The sequence below is a fragment of the Anser brachyrhynchus genome (assembly GCF_964034855.1).
Source record: "Anser brachyrhynchus genome assembly, contig: SCAFFOLD_79, whole genome shotgun sequence".
NCBI lineage: Eukaryota > Metazoa > Chordata > Aves > Anseriformes > Anatidae > Anser > Anser brachyrhynchus.
The window spans coordinates 297,940-320,180 of record NW_027663906.1 but is presented as its reverse complement, the minus strand read 5'-3'; the positions used below and the strand labels follow the sequence as shown (position 1 = coordinate 320,180).

General features: G+C 47.3%; 2 long non-coding RNA genes across 3 annotated transcripts in view; one reads left to right on the top strand and one right to left on the bottom strand.

Annotated features, from left to right (window-relative positions):
* The window catches only part of LOC308186674, a 413,864-nt gene that overhangs the window by 354,335 nt on the left and 37,288 nt on the right, over positions 1 to 22,241 (bottom strand). The gene's annotated exons all lie outside the window — the stretch shown is intronic.
* LOC308186676 overlaps positions 5,718 to 22,241 on the top strand; it is a 34,176-nt gene continuing 17,652 nt past the window's right edge. The window contains exons 1-2 of the long non-coding RNA XR_013944185.1: positions 5,718 to 6,740; positions 18,152 to 18,316. This is a non-coding gene — a long non-coding RNA (uncharacterized lncRNA). The remainder of the gene's footprint in view (positions 6,741 to 18,151; positions 18,317 to 22,241) is intronic.

Below are 22,241 nucleotides of genomic sequence, written 5' to 3'. Positions count from 1 at the left end.
AACTAAAGTTTGCCCCCCCGAAACCCAAGCGAGCTACTTTCAAGCAGTTAAAGAGAGCGAACCCGTCTCTGTTGCAAAAGAGTGGGATGACTTGTCAGTAGAGGTGAAAAGCCAACCGAGCTGGGTGATAGCTGGTTACCTGTGAAACGAATCTAAGTTCCCCCTTAATCCTCCCTACCGGACATCCTGAACCCTAATGAGATGATTAAGAGCTATTTAATGGAGGGACAGCTCCATTAAAAAAGGACACAACCTCGACTAGCGGATAATTCTTACTACTGATCCTACCGTGGGCCCTAAAGCAGCCATCAAAAAAGAGTGCGTCAAAGCTCCACCACCTAAAAATACCAAAATAAGATGATTCCCTTATCACAAACAGGTCAACCTATGAATATAGGAGAATTAATGCTAAAATAAGTAACTCAGGGCCACACCCCTCTAACGGCGCAAGCTTACATAGAAACATTATTAACAGACCTAGACAGATACAAAAACCCCTACAAGACCACGTATTAACTAACCCTGTTAACCCGACTCAGGAGCGCCTATAAGAGCGATTAAAATCTGTGAAAGGAACTCGGCAAATTAATAAGGCCCGACTGTTTACCAAAAACATAGCCTTCAGCAAATTAAACAAGTATTGAAGGTGATGCCTGCCCGGTGACTTAGGTTTAACGGCCGCGGTATCCTAACCGTGCAAAGGTAGCGCAATCAATTGTCCCATAAATCGAGACTTGTATGAATGGCTAAACGAGGTCTTAACTGTCTCTCACAGATAATCAGTGAAATTGATCTCCCCGTGCAAAAGCGGGGATGTGAACATAAGACGAGAAGACCCTGTGGAACTTAAAAATCAACGACCACCGCGAATCCTCAATCAACCCCACTGGGGCCACTACCATCGCAGAGCCTGGTCGATATTTTTCGGTTGGGGCGACCTTGGAGGAGAACAAATCCTCCAAAAACAAGACCATACCTCTTTACCTAGAGCTACCCCTCAAAGTGCTAACAGTGACCAGACCCAATATAATTGATTAATGGACCAAGCTACCCCAGGGATAACAGCGCAATCCCCCTCAAGAGCCCATATCGACAGGGGGGTTTACGACCTCGATGTTGGATCAGGACATCCTAATGGTGCAGCCGCTATTAAGGGTTCGTTTGTTCAACGATTAACAGTCCTACGTGATCTGAGTTCAGACCGGAGCAATCCAGGTCGGTTTCTATCTATGACACACTCTCCCCAGTACGAAAGGACCGGGAAAGTGGGGCCAATACCACAAGCACGCCCCCCCCCCTCTAAGCAGTGAAACCAACTAAACCGTGAAGAGGGCCTTCCCCCACCACTTTCAATCCTAGAAAAGGACCAGCTAGAGTGGCAGAGCCCGGCAAGTGCAGAAGGCTTAAGCCCTTTCCCCAGAGGTTCAAATCCTCTCCCTAGCTTCACCCATAATTCAAATAACACTAAGCTGCCTCGTTATATCCCTCCTATACATCATCCCAATCCTGATTGCCGTAGCCTTCCTAACCCTATTAGAACGGAAAATCCTAAGCTACATACAATCCCGCAAAGGCCCTAACGTTGTCGGGCCTTTTGGCCTACTTCAACCATTTGCGGACGGACTGAAACTATTTACCAAAGAGCCCATCCGACCCTCTACCTCTTCCCCACTTCTATTCATTCTGATACCAATACTAGCCCTTGTCCTAGCCCTCACCACTTGAGCACCACTACCACTCCCATTTCCCCTAGCAGATCTAAACCTCGGAGTTCTCTTCCTAATAGCCATGTCAAGCCTAGCCGTCTACTCAGTCCTATGATCAGGCTGAGCCTCGAACTCAAAATACGCACTAATCGGAGCCCTACGGGCAGTAGCACAGACCATTTCATACGAAGTGACACTGGCCATAATCCTGCTATCAATAATCATACTAAGCGGAAGCTACACACTCAGCTCCTTTGCCATCGCACAGGAGCCTCTATACTTCATTTTCTCCTCATGACCCCTAGCAATAATATGATACGTATCCACCCTAGCAGAGACAAACCGAGCTCCTTTTGACCTCACAGAGGGTGAATCTGAGCTAGTCTCAGGGTTTAACGTTGAATACGCCGCAGGACCCTTCGCCTTATTCTTCCTAGCTGAATATGCGAACATTATGCTAATAAATACACTTACAGCCATCATATTCCTAAACCCAAGCGCCCTAGGGCCACCCACAGAACTATTCCCCGTCATCCTAGCCACAAAAGTCCTCCTACTATCTTCTGGTTTCTTATGGGTCCGAGCTTCATACCCACGATTCCGATATGACCAACTAATGCACCTACTATGAAAAAACTTCCTACCCCTCACACTAGCTCTGTGCCTCTGACACATCAGCATACCTATCTGCTATGCAGGCCTACCTCCTTACATAAGGAAATGTGCCTGAACTACAAAGGGTCACTATGATAAAGTGAACATAGAGGTATAACAGCCCTCTCATTTCCTGTTGACCTTAGAAAAGTAGGAATTGAACCCACACAAGAGAAATCAAAATTCTCCATACTTCCCTTATATTATTTTCTAGTAGAGTCAGCTAATCAAGCTATCGGGCCCATACCCCGAAAATGATGGTTTAACCCCCTCCTCTACTAATGAACCCTTACGCGACCCCAATCATAACCTTCAGCCTCATCTTGGGCACCACAATCACAATTTCCAGCAACCACTGAGTTCTGGCCTGGACAGGACTGGAGATCAACACACTAGCCATCATTCCCCTAATTGCCAAATCCCACCACCCACGAGCAGTAGAAGCCGCAACGAAATACTTCCTAACCCAAGCAGCTGCTTCCGCCCTGGTCCTATTCTCTAGCATAACCAATGCCTGAGTCACCGGCCAATGAGACATCACACAAATAAACCACCCAACCTCCTGTCTACTACTGACAGCAGCAATCGCTATTAAACTGGGCCTAGTGCCATTTCACTTCTGATTCCCAGAAGTACTACAAGGATCGCCACTAATAACAGCCCTGCTACTCTCGACCCTCATAAAATTCCCCCCACTAACCCTGCTCCTACTAACATCCAAATCCCTCGACCCAGCTCTACTCACCGCCATGGCCCTAGCCTCAACAGCACTAGGAGGCTGAATAGGACTGAACCAAACACAAACACGCAAAATCCTAGCCTTCTCGTCCATCTCCCACTTAGGCTGAATCACCATCATCCTAGTTTACAGCCCCAAATTGGCCTTACTTACCTTCTACCTATACACAATCATAACATCAGCCGTATTCCTAGCCCTTAACAAAATCAAAGCCCTTAACCTATCCATGATCACAACCTCATGAACAAAAACCCCAGTGCTAAACGCCACCCTAATACTAGTACTTTTATCCCTAGCAGGCCTCCCCCCATTAACAGGCTTTATACCAAAGTGACTTATCATCCAAGAACTAACTAAACAGGAAATAACACCAGCAGCCATGGCAATTGCCATGCTATCACTGCTCAGCCTCTTCTTCTACCTACGCCTCGCATACCACTCAACAATTACCCTTCCCCCCAACTCCTCTAACCACATAAAACAATGATACACTAGCAAAGCCCCAAGCACACCTACTGCGGTCCTTGCCTCACTATCAATCCTCTTACTTCCCCTGTCCCCAATAATACATGCCATTGTCTAGAAACTTAGGATAACACCCCAAACCGAAGGCCTTCAAAGCCTTAAATAAGAGTTAAACCCTCTTAGTTTCTGCACATTAAGACTTACAGAATATTAACCTGTATCTTCTGAATGCAAGTCAGACGCTTTAATTAAGCTAAAGCCTCCCTAGACAGATGGGCTTCGATCCCACAAAACTCTAGTTAACAGCTAAATGCCTAAACCAATTGGCTTCTGCCTACAAAGACCCTGACGCACCCTAGTGCGCATCGATGAGCTTGCAACTCAACATGAATTTCACTACAGAGCCGATAAGAAGAGGAATTAAACCTCTGTAAAAAGGACTACAGCCTAACGCTTCAACACTCAGCCATCTTACCCGTCACCTTCATCAACCGATGACTATTTTCCACTAACCATAAGGATATTGGCACCCTGTACCTCATCTTCGGGGCATGAGCAGGAATAGTCGGCACCGCACTCAGCCTATTAATCCGCGCAGAACTAGGACAACCAGGAACTCTCCTAGGCGACGACCAAATTTACAATGTAATCGTTACCGCTCACGCCTTTGTAATAAGCTTCTTTATAGTCATACCCATCATGATCGGAGGATTCGGCAACTGATTAGTCCCCCTCATAATCGGTGCCCCCGACATAGCATTCCCGCGAATAAACAACATAAGCTTTTGACTCCTCCCCCCATCATTCCTCCTCCTACTAGCCTCATCCACTGTAGAAGCTGGCGCCGGCACAGGCTGAACTGTCTACCCTCCCCTAGCAGGTGACCTTGCCCACGCCGGAGCTTCAGTAGACCTGGCTATCTTCTCACTCCACTTAGCCGGTATCTCCTCCATCCTTGGGGCCATCAACTTTATCACCACAGCCATCAACATAAAACCCCCCGCACTCTCACAATACCAAACCCCACTATTTGTCTGATCCGTACTAATTACCGCCATCCTACTCCTTCTATCACTCCCCGTACTCGCCGCCGGTATTACAATATTACTAACTGATCGAAACCTAAACACCACATTCTTCGACCCCGCTGGAGGAGGAGACCCAATCCTGTACCAACACCTATTCTGATTCTTCGGACACCCAGAAGTCTATATTCTGATCCTACCGGGGTTCGGAATCATCTCACACGTAGTCACGTACTACTCAGGCAAAAAGGAGCCCTTCGGCTACATGGGAATAGTCTGAGCCATACTATCCATCGGCTTCCTAGGATTCATCGTCTGAGCTCACCACATGTTTACAGTAGGAATAGACGTTGATACCCGAGCCTACTTTACATCAGCCACTATAATCATTGCCATCCCTACCGGAATCAAAGTATTTAGCTGACTAGCCACCCTGCACGGAGGAACAATCAAATGAGACCCCCCCAATACTATGAGCTCTAGGATTTATCTTCCTATTTACCATCGGAGGATTAACAGGAATCGTTCTTGCAAACTCTTCCCTAGACATCGCCCTGCACGACACGTACTACGTAGTTGCCCACTTCCACTACGTCCTATCCATAGGCGCCGTCTTTGCCATTCTAGCAGGATTTACTCACTGATTCCCACTACTCACTGGGTTTACCCTACACCAAACATGAGCAAAAGCCCACTTCGGGGTAATATTTACAGGAGTAAACCTAACGTTCTTCCCCCAGCACTTCCTAGGCCTAGCAGGAATACCCCGACGATACTCGGACTATCCCGACGCCTACACACTATGAAACACCATTTCCTCCATCGGCTCCCTAATCTCAATAGTAGCCGTAATCATACTAATATTCATCATCTGAGAAGCCTTTCCGGCCAAACGAAAAGTCCTACAACCAGAACTAACTACCACAAACGTTGAATGAATCCACGGCTGCCCTCCCCCATACCATACTTTCGAGGAACCGGCCTTCGTCCAAGTACAAGAAAGGAAGGAATCGAACCCTCACATGCTGGTTTCAAGCCAACTGCATTAACCGCTCATGCTTCTTTCTTATGAGACGTTAGTAAACCAATTACATAGCCTTGTCAAGACTAAATCACAGGTAAAAATCCTGTACATCTCATGTGGCCAACCACTCCCAACTAGGATTCCAAGACGCCTCATCACCCATCATAGAAGAACTCGTTGAATTCCACGACCACGCCCTAATCGTTGCCCTAGCTATCTGCAGCCTAGTTCTCTACCTTTTAGCCCACATACTAACAGAAAAACTCTCGTCCAATGCTGTAGACGCCCAAGAAGTAGAGCTGATCTGGACAATCCTACCTGCTATCGTCCTGGTACTCCTCGCCCTCCCATCCCTACAAATCCTCTACATAATGGACGAAATCGACGAACCAGACCTCACCCTAAAAGCCATCGGCCACCAATGATACTGAAGCTACGAATACACAGACTTCAAAGACCTATCATTCGACTCCTACATAGTGCCCACCCCAGACTTACCCAACGGCCACTTCCGACTGCTAGAAGTTGACCACCGCGTAGTTATCCCAATAGAATCCCCCATCCGCGTAATCATTACTGCAGGAGACGTACTCCACTCCTGAGCAGTCCCAACGCTCGGAGTTAAAACAGACGCAATCCCAGGCCGACTAAACCAAACTTCATTCATTACCACCCGGCCTGGGATTTTTTACGGACAATGCTCAGAAATTTGCGGGGCTAATCACAGCTACATACCCATTGTAGTAGAATCAACCCCACTCCCACATTTCGAGGCCTGATCGTCCCTTCTATCATCATCCTAATCATTAAGAAGCTATGCAACAGCACTAGCCTTTTAAGCTAGCCAAAGAGGGACTTCCCCCTCCTTAATGATATGCCACAGCTTAACCCCGCACCATGATTTTCAATCATAATTATAACCTGATTAACCCTAGCACTCCTCATCCAACCAAAACTACTAGCCTTCACCACAACCAACCCCCCATCAAATAAGACCTCCCTCACTACCAAACCCACACCATGATCCTGACCATGAACCTAAGCTTCTTTGACCAATTTTCCAGCCCCAATCTATTCGGCATCCCCTTAATCCTACTATCCCTACTCTTCCCAGCCCTACTATTCCCGTCCCCAAACAACCGATGAATCAACAACCGCCTTTCTACTATCCAAACATGACTCCTTCACCTAATCACAAAACAACTAATAGTCCCACTCAACAAAAATGGCCACAAATGAGCCATAATATTTACATCCCTAATAATCATACTTCTTACAATCAACCTTCTAGGCCTCCTTCCATATACATTCACCCCAACCACCCAACTATCTATGAACATAGCCCTAGCCTTCCCACTATGGCTCGCCACACTACTAACAGGCCTACGAAACCAACCATCAGCCTCTTTAGCCCACCTATTACCCGAAGGTACCCCTACACCCCTAATCCCCGCACTAATCCTGATCGAAACAACCAGCCTACTAATCCGCCCCCTAGCCCTCGGAGTCCGCCTTACAGCCAACCTTACAGCAGGACACTTACTCATCCAACTCATCTCTACAGCCTCCATTGCATTAATACCCACCCTTCCTGCAGTATCCATCCTAACAATAATCATCCTACTACTCCTAACCATCCTAGAAGTAGCAGTAGCCATAATCCAGGCCTACGTCTTCGTGCTCCTTCTAAGCCTATACTTACAAGAAAACATCTAATGGCACACCAAGCACACTCATACCACATAGTTGACCCAAGCCCTTGACCAATCTTCGGGGCAGCCGCCGCCCTACTCACAACCTCAGGATTAATCATGTGATTCCACTACAACTCATCCATACTACTAACCCTAGGCCTCATCTCAATACTCCTAGTAATACTCCAATGATGACGAGACATTGTACGAGAAAGCACCTTCCAAGGCCATCACACTCCCACAGTCCAAAAAGGCCTACGATACGGCATAATCCTTTTCATCACATCCGAAGCATTCTTCTTCTTAGGGTTCTTCTGAGCGTTCTTCCACTCGAGCCTGGCCCCAACCCCAGAACTAGGAGGCCAATGACCCCCAACAGGAATTAAACCACTCAACCCGATAGAAGTCCCCCTACTAAACACAGCCATCCTACTAGCCTCAGGCGTTACCGTAACGTGAGCCCATCACAGCATCACAGAAGGAAACCGAAAACACGCCATCCACGCCCTAACCCTAACGATCCTCCTGGGATTCTACTTCACAGCCCTACAAGCAATAGAATACCACGAAGCCCCATTCTCAATCGCCGATAGCGTCTACGGATCTACCTTCTTCGTTGCCACTGGATTCCACGGACTCCACGTAATCATCGGATCCTCCTTCCTGACCGTCTGCCTCTTCCGACTGATCAAGTTCCACTTTACATCAGACCACCACTTCGGATTCGAGGCAGCAGCCTGATACTGACACTTCGTAGACGTCATCTGACTATTCCTCTACATAACCATCTACTGATGAGGATCTTGCTCTTCTAGTATATTAATTACAATTGACTTCCAATCTCTAGAATCTGGTATAAACCCAGAGGAGAGCAATGAACGCACTCATGTTCATATTCGCCCTATCATCAATCCTAAGCGCCGCCCTAACCGCATTAAACTTCTGACTCGCCCAAATAAACCCCGACTCAGAGAAACTCTCACCGTACGAATGTGGATTCGACCCACTTGGATCTGCTCGATTACCATTCTCAGTCCGATTCTTCCTCAGTAGCCATCCTGTTCGTCCTATTCGACCTAGAAATCGCCCTCCTACTCCCCCTGCCATGAGCCGTCCAACTCCAATCCCCCCTAATGACCCTCACCTGAACTGTAGTGATCCTCCTTCTCCTAACACTCGGACTGGCCTACGAGTGAATTCAAGGGGGCCTAGAATGAGCAGAATAACAGAAAGTTAGTCTAACCAAAAAGATAGCTGGTTTCGACCCAGCAGATTACAGCCAACCCTGTAACTTTTTTATGTCGCCCCTACATTTAAGCTTCTACTCAGCCTTCATTTTCAGCGGACTAGGACTAGCCTTCCACCGAACCCACCTAGTATCCGCCCTACTACGCCTTGAAAGCATAATATTATCGATATTCGTAGGCCTATCAATATGATCCATCGAAAACCAAGTCTCCTCATTCACCATGGTACCAATTCTCATGCTAACCTTCTCAGCGTGTGAGGCGGGCACAGGCCTGGCCATCCTAGTAGCCTCCACCCGCACACATGGCTCCGACCATCTACACAACCTAAACCTCCTGCAATGCTAAAAATCATCCTACCCACAATCATACTTCTTCCAACAGCCCTGCTGTCTCCACCAAAATTTCTATGGACTAACACCACCTTATACAGCCTCCTAATCGCTGCCCTAAGCCTACAGTGATTAATCCCAACCTACTACCCCTACAAATTTTTATCCAACTGAACAGGAATTGACCAAATCTCATCCCCCCTCCTAGTACTATCCTGCTGACTACTCCCACTCATAATCATAGCAAGCCAAAACCACCTGCAACAAGAACCCCTACAACGCAAACGAATCTTTATCTCAACCTTAGTCGCAGTCCAGCCATTCATCCTACTAGCCTTTTCCACCACAGAACTAGCACTATTTTACATCTCATTTGAAGCAACCCTCATTCCCACCCTAATCTTAATCACCCGATGGGGGAACCAACCAGAACGCCTAAGCGCTGGCATCTACCTGCTATTCTACACGCCAGTAAGCTCTCTACCCCTGCTAATCACAATCATACACCTATACGTGAAAATTGGCACCCTGCACCTGCCAACCCTACAACTAACCCACCCAACCCTATCCACCTCATGGACAGGAATACTATCAGGTCTAGCACTGCTCATAGCATTCATAGTAAAAGCCCCACTATACGGCCTACACCTCTGACTGCCAAAAGCCCACGTAGAAGCACCCATCGCAGGCTCAATACTCCTCGCCGCCCTACTACTAAAGCTAGGAGGATACGGAATTATACGAGTCACTCTATTTATGGGCCCACTGTCCAACCTCCTGCACTACCCCTTCCTAACCCTGGCCCTATGAGGCGCCCTAATGACTAGCTCAATCTGCCTACGACAGACAGACCTAAAATCACTAATCGCTTATTCATCCGTTAGCCACATAGGCCTAGTTATCGCCGCAGGAATAATCCAAACCCACTGATCATTCTCAGGGGCAATGATCCTAATAATTTCCCATGGACTAACTTCCTCCATACTATTCTGCCTAGCCAACACAAACTATGAACGTACGCACAGCCGAATTCTACTACTCACACGAGGCCTACAACCTCTCCTACCACTCATAGCTACTTGATGATTGCTGGCCAATCTAACAAACATAGCCTTACCCCCAACAACAAACCTCATAGCAGAGCTAACCATTATAATCACCTTATTCAACTGATCTGCCTTCACGATCATCCTAACAGGAATCGCAACCCTACTAACCGCCTCCTACACCTTATTCATACTACTAATGACCCAACGAGGCTCAATCCCCTCCCACATCACATCTATGCAAAACTCAACCACGCGAGAACACCTGCTCATAACACTCCACATTATCCCAATATTCCTCCTAATCCTCAAACCCGAACTGATCTCCGGAATCCCCTCATGCAAGTATAGTTTAAACCAAACATTAGACTGTGATTCTAAGAATAGAAGTTCAAACCTTCTTACCTGCCGAGGGGAGGGTTTAACCAACAAGAGCTGCTAACTCTTACATCTGAGCCTAAAACCTCAGCCCCCTTACTTTTAAAGGATAACAGCAATCCACTGGTCTTAGGAACCACCCATCTTGGTGCAAATCCAAGTAAAAGTAGTGAACCCCACACTACTAATCAACTCCCTCACACTACTCACGCTGACAATCCTCCTAACCCCAATCATCCTGCCATTTCTATTTAAAAACTTTAAAAACACCCCACAAGCCACCACCCGCGCTGTTAAAACCGCATTCCTAATTAGCCTAGCCCCTACAACCGCATTCATCTACTCGGGAGTAGAATCTGTCACCTGCCACTGGGAGTGAAAATTCATTATAAACTTTAAAATCCCCCTGAGCCTAAAAATAGACCAATACTCAATAACATTTCTTCCAATCGCCCTATTTGTAACATGATCAATCCTACAATTCGCCATATGATACATGGCCTCAGAGCCATACGTAACAAAATTTTTCACCTACCTACTGACATTCCTAGTCGCCATACTCCTCCTAACAACCGCAAACAACATATTCCTCCTATTCGTAGGCTGGGAAGGAGTACGAATCATGTCCTTCCTTCTCATCGGCTGATGACAAGGCCGAGCAGATGCCAACACCGCCGCCCTACGAGCCGTAATCTACAACCGAATCGGAGACATCGGACTGATCCTGAGCATAGCATGACTAGCTTCAACATTCAACACCTGAGAGATCCAACAAGCCGTACACCCCCACCAAACCCCAATCCTCCCCCTCATAGGATTAATCCTCGCAGCCGCAGGAAAATCCGCCCAATTTGGACTCCACCCATGACTGCCCGCAGCAATAGAAGGCCCCACCCCAGTATCAGCCCTACTGCACTCCAGTACCATAGTAGTAGCCGGAATCTTCCTGCTCATCCGCATGCACCCCCTGCTAGCCACCAACCAGACAGCCCTAACTGCCTGCCTATGCCTAGGTGCTCTATCAACCCTATTCGCTGCCACATGCGCCCTAACCCAAAATGACATCAAAAAAATCATTGCTTTCTCAACATCCAGCCAACTAGGACTAATAATAGTCACTATCGGACTAAACCTCCCACAACTAGCCTTCCTACACATCTCAACCCATGCCTTCTTTAAAGCCATACTATTCCTATGCTCAGGGTCTATCATCCACAACCTAAACGGAGAACAAGATATCCGAAAGATAGGAGGCCTACAGAAAATACTCCCAGTCACTACTTCCTGCCTAACCATCGGAAACCTGGCGCTGATAGGAACCCCATTCCTAGCCGGATTCTACTCAAAAGACCTCATCATCGAAAGCTTAAACACATCATACCTAAATACTTGAGCCCTACTCCTAACCCTTATAGCCACAGCATTCACCGCAACCTACAGCATCCGCATAACCATCCTAGTCCAAGCTGGACAAACCCGAATCCCCCCAATAGTATCAATAAACGAAAACAACCCACTAATCACCGCCCCCCTAACCCGACTCGCCCTAGGCAGCATTACAGCAGGAATAATCATTACCTCTTTCATCACACCAACCAAAACCCCCCCAATAACCATACCCCTTATCACCAAAACCGCTGCCATCCTCATAACAATCCTAGGAATCATCCTAGGCCCCTCATGTACAGGGCCACACCCCTCTAACGGCGCAAGCTTACATAGAAACATTATTAACAGACCTAGACAGATACAAAAACCCCTACAAGACCACGTATTAACTAACCCTGTTAACCCGACTCAGGAGCGCCTATAAGAGCGATTAAAATCTGTGAAAGGAACTCGGCAAATTAATAAGGCCCGACTGTTTACCAAAAACATAGCCTTCAGCAAATTAAACAAGTATTGAAGGTGATGCCTGCCCGGTGACTTAGGTTTAACGGCCGCGGTATCCTAACCGTGCAAAGATAGCGCAATCAATTGTCCCATAAATCGAGACTTGTATGAATGGCTAAACGAGGTCTTAACTGTCTCTCACAGATAATCAGTGAAATTGATCTCCCCGTGCAAAAGCGGGGATGTGAACATAAGACGAGAAGACCCTGTGGAACTTAAAAATCAACGACCACCGCGAATCCTCAATCAACCCCACTGGGGCCACTACCATCGCAGAGCCTGGTCGATATTTTTCGGTTGGGGTGACCTTGGAGGAGAACAAATCCTCCAAAAACAAGACCATACCTCTTTACCTAGAGCTACCCCTCAAAGTGCTAACAGTGACCAGACCCAATATAATTGATTAATGGACCAAGCTACCCCAGGGATAACAGCGCAATCCCCCTCAAGAGCCCATATCGACAGGGGGGTTTACGACCTCGATGTTGGATCAGGACATCCTAATGGTGCAGCCGCTATTAAGGGTTCGTTTGTTCAACGATTAACAGTCCTACGTGATCTGAGTTCAGACCGGAGCAATCCAGGTCGGTTTCTATCTATGACACACTCTCCCCAGTACGAAAGGACCGGGAAAGTGGGGCCAATACCACAAGCACGCCCCCCCCCCTCTAAGCAGTGAAACCAACTAAACCGTGAAGAGGGCCTTCCCCCACCACTTTCAATCCTAGAAAAGGACCAGCTAGAGTGGCAGAGCCCGGCAAGTGCAGAAGGCTTAAGCCCTTTCCCCAGAGGTTCAAATCCTCTCCCTAGCTTCACCCATGATTCAAATAACAACACTAAGCTGCCTCATTATATCCCTCCTATACATCATCCCAATCCTGATTGCCGTAGCCTTCCTAACCCTAGTAGAACGGAAAATCCTAAGCTACATACAATCCCGCAAAGGCCCTAACGTTGTTGGGCCTTTTGGCCTACTTCAACCATTTGCGGACGGACTGAAACTATTTACCAAAGAGCCCATCCGACCCTCTACCTCTTCCCCACTTCTATTCATTCTGATACCAATACTAGCCCTTGTCCTAGCCCTCACCACTTGAGCACCACTACCACTCCCATTTCCCCTAGCAGATCTAAACCTCGGAGTTCTCTTCCTAATAGCCATGTCAAGCCTAGCCGTCTACTCAGTCCTATGATCAGGCTGAGCCTCGAACTCAAAATACGCACTAATCGGAGCCCTACGGGCAGTAGCACAGACCATTTCATACGAAGTGACACTGGCCATAATCCTGCTATCAATAATCATACTAAGCGGAAGCTACACACTCAGCTCCTTTGCCGTCGCACAGGAGCCTCTATACTTCATTTTCTCCTCATGACCCCTAGCAATAATATGATACGTATCCACCCTAGCAGAGACAAACCGAGCTCCTTTTGACCTCACAGAGGGCGAATCTGAGCTAGTCTCAGGGTTTAACGTTGAATACGCCGCAGGACCCTTCGCCTTATTCTTCCTAGCTGAATATGCGAACATTATGCTAATAAATACACTTACAGCCATCATATTCCTAAACCCAAGCGCCCTAGGGCCACCCACAGAACTATTCCCCGTCATCCTAGCCACAAAAGTCCTCCTACTATCTTCTGGTTTCTTATGGGTCCGAGCTTCATACCCACGATTCCGATATGACCAACTAATGCACCTACTATGAAAAAACTTCCTACCCCTCACACTAGCTCTGTGCCTCTGACACATCAGCATACCTATCTGCTATGCAGGCCTACCTCCTTACATAAGGAAATGTGCCTGAACTACAAAGGGTCACTATGATAAAGTGAACATAGAGGTATAACAGCCCTCTCATTTCCTGTTGACCTTAGAAAAGTAGGAATTGAACCCACACAAGAGAAATCAAAATTCTCCATACTTCCCTTATATTATTTTCTAGTAGAGTCAGCTAATCAAGCTATCGGGCCCATACCCCGAAAATGATGGCTTAACCCCCTCCTCTACTAATGAACCCTTACGCGACCCCAATCATAACCTTCAGCCTCATCTTGGGCACCACAATCACAATTTCCAGCAACCACTGAGTTCTGGCCTGGACAGGACTGGAGATCAACGCACTAGCCATCATTCCCCTAATTGCCAAATCCCACCACCCACGAGCAGTAGAAGCCGCAACGAAATACTTCCTAACCCAAGCAGCTGCTTCCGCCCTGGTCCTATTCTCTAGCATAACCAATGCCTGAGTCACCGGCCAATGAGACATCACACAAATAAACCACCCAACCTCCTGTCTACTACTGACAGCAGCAATCGCTATTAAACTGGGCCTAGTGCCATTTCACTTCTGATTCCCAGAAGTTCTACAAGGATCGCCACTAATAACAGCCCTGCTACTCTCGACCCTCATAAAATTCCCCCCACTAACCCTGCTCCTACTAACATCCAAATCCCTCGACCCAGCTCTACTCACCGCCATGGCCCTAGCCTCAACAGCACTAGGAGGCTGAATAGGACTGAACCAAACACAAACACGCAAAATCCTAGCCTTCTCGTCCATCTCCCACTTAGGCTGAATCGCCATCATCCTAGTTTACAGCCCCAAATTGGCCTTACTTACCTTCTACCTATACACAATCATAACATCAGCCGTATTCCTAGCCCTTAACAAAATCAAAGCCCTTAACCTATCCATGATCACAACCTCATGAACAAAAACCCCAGTGCTAAACGCCACCCTAATACTAGTACTTTTATCCCTAGCAGGCCTCCCCCCATTAACAGGCTTTATACCAAAGTGACTTATCATCCAAGAACTAACTAAACAGGAAATAACACCAGCAGCCATGGCAATTGCCATGCTATCACTGCTCAGCCTCTTCTTCTACCTACGCCTCGCATACCACTCAACAATTACCCTTCCCCCCAACTCCTCTAACCACATAAAACAATGATACACTAGCAAAGCCCCAAGCACACCTACTGCGGTCCTTGCCTCACTATCAATCCTCTTACTTCCCCTGTCCCCAATAATACATGCCATTGTCTAGAAACTTAGGATAACACCCCAAACCGAAGGCCTTCAAAGCCTTAAATAAGAGTTAAACCCTCTTAGTTTCTGCACATTAAGACTTACAGAATATTAACCTGTATCTTCTGAATGCAAGTCAGACGCTTTAATTAAGCTAAAGCCTCCCTAGACAGATGGGCTTCGATCCCACAAAACTCTAGTTAACAGCTAAATGCCTAAACCAATTGGCTTCTGCCTACAAAGACCCTGACGCACCCTAGTGCGCATCGATGAGCTTGCAACTCAACATGAATTTCACTACAGAGCCGATAAGAAGAGGAATTAAACCTCTGTAAAAAGGACTACAGCCTAACGCTTCAACACTCAGCCATCTTACCCGTCACCTTCATCAACCGATGACTATTTTCCACTAACCATAAGGATATTGGCACCCTGTACCTCATCTTCGGGGCATGAGCAGGAATAGTCGGCACCGCACTCAGCCTATTAATCCGCGCAGAACTAGGACAACCAGGAACTCTCCTAGGCGACGACCAAATTTACAATGTAATCGTTACCGCTCACGCCTTTGTAATAAGCTTCTTTATAGTCATACCCATCATGATCGGAGGATTCGGCAACTGATTAGTCCCCCTCATAATCGGTGCCCCCGACATAGCATTCCCGCGAATAAACAACATAAGCTTTTGACTCCTCCCCCCATCATTCCTCCTACTACTAGCCTCATCCACTGTAGAAGCTGGCGCCGGCACAGGCTGAACTGTCTACCCTCCCCTAGCAGGTGACCTTGCCCACGCCGGAGCTTCAGTAGACCTGGCTATCTTCTCACTCCACTTAGCCGGTATCTCCTCCATCCTTGGGGCCATCAACTTTATCACCACAGCCATCAACATAAAACCCCCCGCACTCTCACAATACCAAACCCCACTATTTGTCTGATCCGTACTAATTACCGCCATCCTACTCCTTCTATCACTCCCCGTACTCGCCGCCGGTATTACAATATTACTAACTGATCGAAACCTAAACACCACATTCTTCGACCCCGCTGGAGGAGGAGACCCAATCCTGTACCAACACCTATTCTGATTCTTCGGACACCCAGAAGTCTATATTCTGATCCTACCGGGGTTCGGAATCATCTCACACGTAGTCACGTACTACTCAGGCAAAAAGGAGCCCTTCGGCTACATGGGAATAGTCTGAGCCATACTATCCATCGGCTTCCTAGGATTCATCGTCTGAGCTCACCACATGTTTACAGTAGGAATAGACGTTGATACCCGAGCCTACTTTACATCAGCCACTATAATCATTGCCATCCCTACCGGAATCAAAGTATTTAGCTGACTAGCCACCCTGCACGGAGGAACAATCAAATGAGACCCCCCCCAATACTATGAGCTCTAGGATTTATCTTCCTATTTACCATCGGAGGATTAACAGGAATCGTTCTTGCAAACTCTTCCCTAGACATCGCCCTGCACGACACGTACTACGTAGTTGCCCACTTCCACTACGTCCTATCCATAGGCGCCGTCTTTGCCATTCTAGCAGGATTTACTCACTGATTCCCACTACTCACTGGGTTTACCCTACACCAAACATGAGCAAAAGCCCACTTCGGGGTAATATTTACAGGAGTAAACCTAACGTTCTTCCCCCAGCACTTCCTAGGCCTAGCAGGAATACCCCGACGATACTCGGACTATCCCGACGCCTACACACTATGAAACACCATTTCCTCCATCGGCTCCCTAATCTCAATAGTAGCCGTAATCATACTAATATTCATCATCTGAGAAACCTTTTCGGCCAAACGAAAAGTCCTACAACCAGAACTAACTACCACAAACGTTGAATGAATCCACGGCTGCCCTCCCCCATACCATACTTTCGAGGAACCGGCCTTCGTCCAAGTACAAGAAAGGAAGGAATCGAACCCTCACATGCTGGTTTCAAGCCAACTGCATTAACCGCTCATGCTTCTTTCTTATGAGACGTTAGTAAACCAATTACATAGCCTTGTCAAGACTAAATCACAGGTAAAAATCCTGTACATCTCATGTGGCCAACCACTCCCAACTAGGATTCCAAGACGCCTCATCACCCATCATAGAAGAACTCGTTGAATTCCACGACCACGCCCTAATCGTTGCCCTAGCTATCTGCAGCCTAGTTCTCTACCTTTTAGCCCACATACTAACAGAAAAACTCTCGTCCAATGCTGTAGACGCCCAAGAAGTAGAGCTGATCTGGACAATCCTACCTGCTATCGTCCTGGTACTCCTCGCCCTCCCATCCCTACAAATCCTCTACATAATGGACGAAATCGACGAACCAGACCTCACCCTAAAAGCCATCGGCCACCAATGATACTGAAGCTACGAATACACAGACTTCAAAGACCTATCATTCGACTCCTACATAGTGCCCACCCCAGACTTACCCAACGGCCACTTCCGACTGCTAGAAGTTGACCACCGCGTAGTTATCCCAATAGAATCCCCCATCCGCGTAATCATTACTGCAGGAGACGTACTCCACTCCTGAGCAGTCCCAACGCTCGGAGTTAAAACAGACGCAATCCCAGGCCGACTAAACCAAACTTCATTCATTACCACCCGGCCTGGGATTTTTTACGGACAATGCTCAGAAATTTGCGGGGCTAATCACAGCTACATACCCATTGTAGTAGAATCAACCCCACTCCCACATTTCGAGGCCTGATCGTCCCTTCTATCATCATCCTAATCATTAAGAAGCTATGCAACAGCACTCGCCTTTTAAGCTAGCCAAAGAGGGACTTCCCCCTCCTTAATGATATGCCACAGCTTAACCCCGCACCATGATTTTCAATCATAATTATAACCTGATTAACCCTAGCACTCCTCATCCAACCAAAACTACTAGCCTTCACCACAACCAACCCCCCATCAAATAAGACCTCCCTCACTACCAAACCCACACCATGATCCTGACCATGAACCTAAGCTTCTTTGACCAATTTTCCAGCCCCAATCTATTCGGCATCCCCTTAATCCTACTATCCCTACTCTTCCCAGCCCTACTATTCCCGTCCCCAAACAACCGATGAATCAACAACCGCCTTTCTACTATCCAAACATGACTCCTTCACCTAATCACAAAACAACTAATAGTCCCACTCAACAAAAATGGCCACAAATGAGCCATAATATTTACATCCCTAATAATCATACTTCTTACAATCAACCTTCTAGGCCTCCTTCCATATACATTCACCCCAACCACCCAACTATCTATGAACATAGCCCTAGCCTTCCCACTATGGCTCGCCACACTACTAACAGGCCTACGAAACCAACCATCAGCCTCTTTAGCCCACCTATTACCCGAAGGTACCCCTACACCCCTAATCCCCGCACTAATCCTGATCGAAACAACCAGCCTACTAATCCGCCCCCTAGCCCTCGGAGTCCGCCTTACAGCCAACCTTACAGCAGGACACTTACTCATCCAACTCATCTCTACAGCCTCCATTGCATTAATACCCACCCTTCCTGCAGTATCCATCCTAACAATAATCATCCTACTACTCCTAACCATCCTAGAAGTAGCAGTAGCCATAATCCAGGCCTACGTCTTCGTGCTCCTTCTAAGCCTATACTTACAAGAAAACATCTAATGGCACACCAAGCACACTCATACCACATAGTTGACCCAAGCCCTTGACCAATCTTCGGGGCAGCCGCCGCCCTACTCACAACCTCAGGATTAATCATGTGATTCCACTACAACTCATCCATACTACTAACCCTAGGCCTCATCTCAATACTCCTAGTAATACTCCAATGATGACGAGACATTGTACGAGAAAGCACCTTCCAAGGCCATCACACTCCCACAGTCCAAAAAGGCCTACGATACGGCATAATCCTTTTCATCACATCCGAAGCATTCTTCTTCTTAGGGTTCTTCTGAGCGTTCTTCCACTCGAGCCTGGCCCCAACCCCAGAACTAGGAGGCCAATGACCCCCAACAGGAATTAAACCACTCAACCCGATAGAAGTCCCCCTACTAAACACAGCCATCCTACTAGCCTCAGGCGTTACCGTAACGTGAGCCCATCACAGCATCACAGAAGGAAACCGAAAACACGCCATCCACGCCCTAACCCTAACGATCCTCCTGGGATTCTACTTCACAGCCCTACAAGCAATAGAATACCACGAAGCCCCATTCTCAATCGCCGATAGCGTCTACGGATCTACCTTCTTCGTTGCCACTGGATTCCACGGACTCCACGTAATCATCGGATCCTCCTTCCTGACCGTCTGCCTCTTCCGACTGATCAAGTTCCACTTTACATCAGACCACCACTTCGGATTCGAGGCAGCAGCCTGATACTGACACTTCGTAGACGTCATCTGACTATTCCTCTACATAACCATCTACTGATGAGGATCTTGCTCTTCTAGTATATTAATTACAATTGACTTCCAATCTCTAGAATCTGGTATAAACCCAGAGGAGAGCAATGAACGCACTCATGTTCATATTCGCCCTATCATCAATCCTAAGCGCCGCCCTAACCGCATTAAACTTCTGACTCGCCCAAATAAACCCCGACTCAGAGAAACTCTCACCGTACGAATGTGGATTCGACCCACTTGGATCTGCTCGATTACCATTCTCAGTCCGATTCTTCCTCAGTAGCCATCCTGTTCGTCCTATTCGACCTAGAAATCGCCCTCCTACTCCCCCTGCCATGAGCCGTCCAACTCCAATCCCCCCTAATGACCCTCACCTGAACTGTAGTGATCCTCCTTCTCCTAACACTCGGACTGGCCTACGAGTGAATTCAAGGGGGCCTAGAATGAGCAGAATAACAGAAAGTTAGTCTAACCAAAAAGATAGCTGGTTTCGACCCAGCAGATTACAGCCAACCCTGTAACTTTTTTATGTCGCCCCTACATTTAAGCTTCTACTCAGCCTTCATTTTCAGCGGACTAGGACTAGCCTTCCACCGAACCCACCTAGTATCCGCCCTACTACGCCTTGAAAGCATAATATTATCGATATTCGTAGGCCTATCAATATGATCCATCGAAAACCAAGTCTCCTCATTCACCATGGTACCAATTCTCATGCTAACCTTCTCAGCGTGTGAGGCGGGCACAGGCCTGGCCATCCTAGTAGCCTCCACCCGCACACATGGCTCCGACCATCTACACAACCTAAACCTCCTGCAATGCTAAAAATCATCCTACCCACAATCATACTTCTTCCAACAGCCCTGCTGTCTCCACCAAAATTTCTATGGACTAACACCACCTTATACAGCCTCCTAATCGCTGCCCTAAGCCTACAGCGATTAATCCCAACCTACTACCCCTACAAATTTTTATCCAACTGAACAGGAATTGACCAAATCTCATCCCCCCTCCTAGTACTATCCTGCTGACTACTCCCACTCATAATCATAGCAAGCCAAAACCACCTGCAACAAGAACCCCTACAACGCAAACGAATCTTTATCTCAACCTTAGTCGCAGTCCAGCCATTCATCCTACTAGCCTTTTCCACCACAGAACTAGCACTATTTTACATCTCATTTGAAGCAACCCTCATTCCCACCCTAATCTTAATCACCCGATGGGGGAACCAACCAGAACGCCTAAGCGCTGGCATCTACCTGCTATTCTACACGCTAGTAAGCTCTCTACCCCTGCTAATCACAATCATACACCTATACGTGAAAATTGGCACCCTGCACCTGCCAACCCTACAACTAACCCACCCAACCCTATCCACCTCATGGACAGGAATACTATCAGGTCTAGCACTGCTCATAGCATTCATAGTAAAAGCCCCACTATACGGCCTACACCTCTGACTGCCAAAAGCCCACGTAGAAGCACCCATCGCAGGCTCAATACTCCTCGCCGCCCTACTACTAAAGCTAGGAGGATACGGAATTATACGAGTCACTCTATTTATGGGCCCACTGTCCAACCTCCTGCACTACCCCTTCCTAACCCTGGCCCTATGAGGCGCCCTAATGACTAGCTCAATCTGCCTACGACAGACAGACCTAAAATCACTAATCGCTTATTCATCCGTTAGCCACATAGGCCTAGTTATCGCCGCAGGAATAATCCAAACCCACTGATCATTCTCAGGGGCAATGATCCTAATAATTTCCCATGGACTAACTTCCTCCATACTATTCTGCCTAGCCAACACAAACTATGAACGTACGCACAGCCGAATTCTACTACTCACACGAGGCCTACAACCTCTCCTACCACTCATAGCTACCTGATGATTGCTGGCCAATCTAACAAACATAGCCTTACCCCCAACAACAAACCTCATAGCAGAGCTAACCATTATAATCACCTTATTCAACTGATCTGCCTTCACGATCATCCTAACAGGAATCGCAACCCTACTAACCGCCTCCTACACCTTATTCATACTACTAATGACCCAACGAGGCTCAATCCCCTCCCACATCACATCTATGCAAAACTCAACCACGCGAGAACACCTGCTCATAACACTCCACATTATCCCAATATTCCTCCTAATCCTCAAACCCGAACTGATCTCCGGAATCCCCTCATGCAAGTATAGTTTAAACCAAACATTAGACTGTGATTCTAAGAATAGAAGTTCAAACCTTCTTACCTGCCGAGGGGAGGGTTTAACCAACAAGAGCTGCTAACTCTTACATCTGAGCCTAAAACCTCAGCCCCCTTACTTTTAAAGGATAACAGCAATCCACTGGTCTTAGGAACCACCCATCTTGGTGCAAATCCAAGTAAAAGTAGTGAACCCCACACTACTAATCAACTCCCTCACACTACTCACGCTGACAATCCTCCTAACCCCAATCATCCTGCCATTTCTATTTAAAAACTTTAAAAACACCCCACAAGCCACCACCCGCGCTGTTAAAACCGCATTCCTAATTAGCCTAGCCCCTACAACCGCATTCATCTACTCGGGAGTAGAA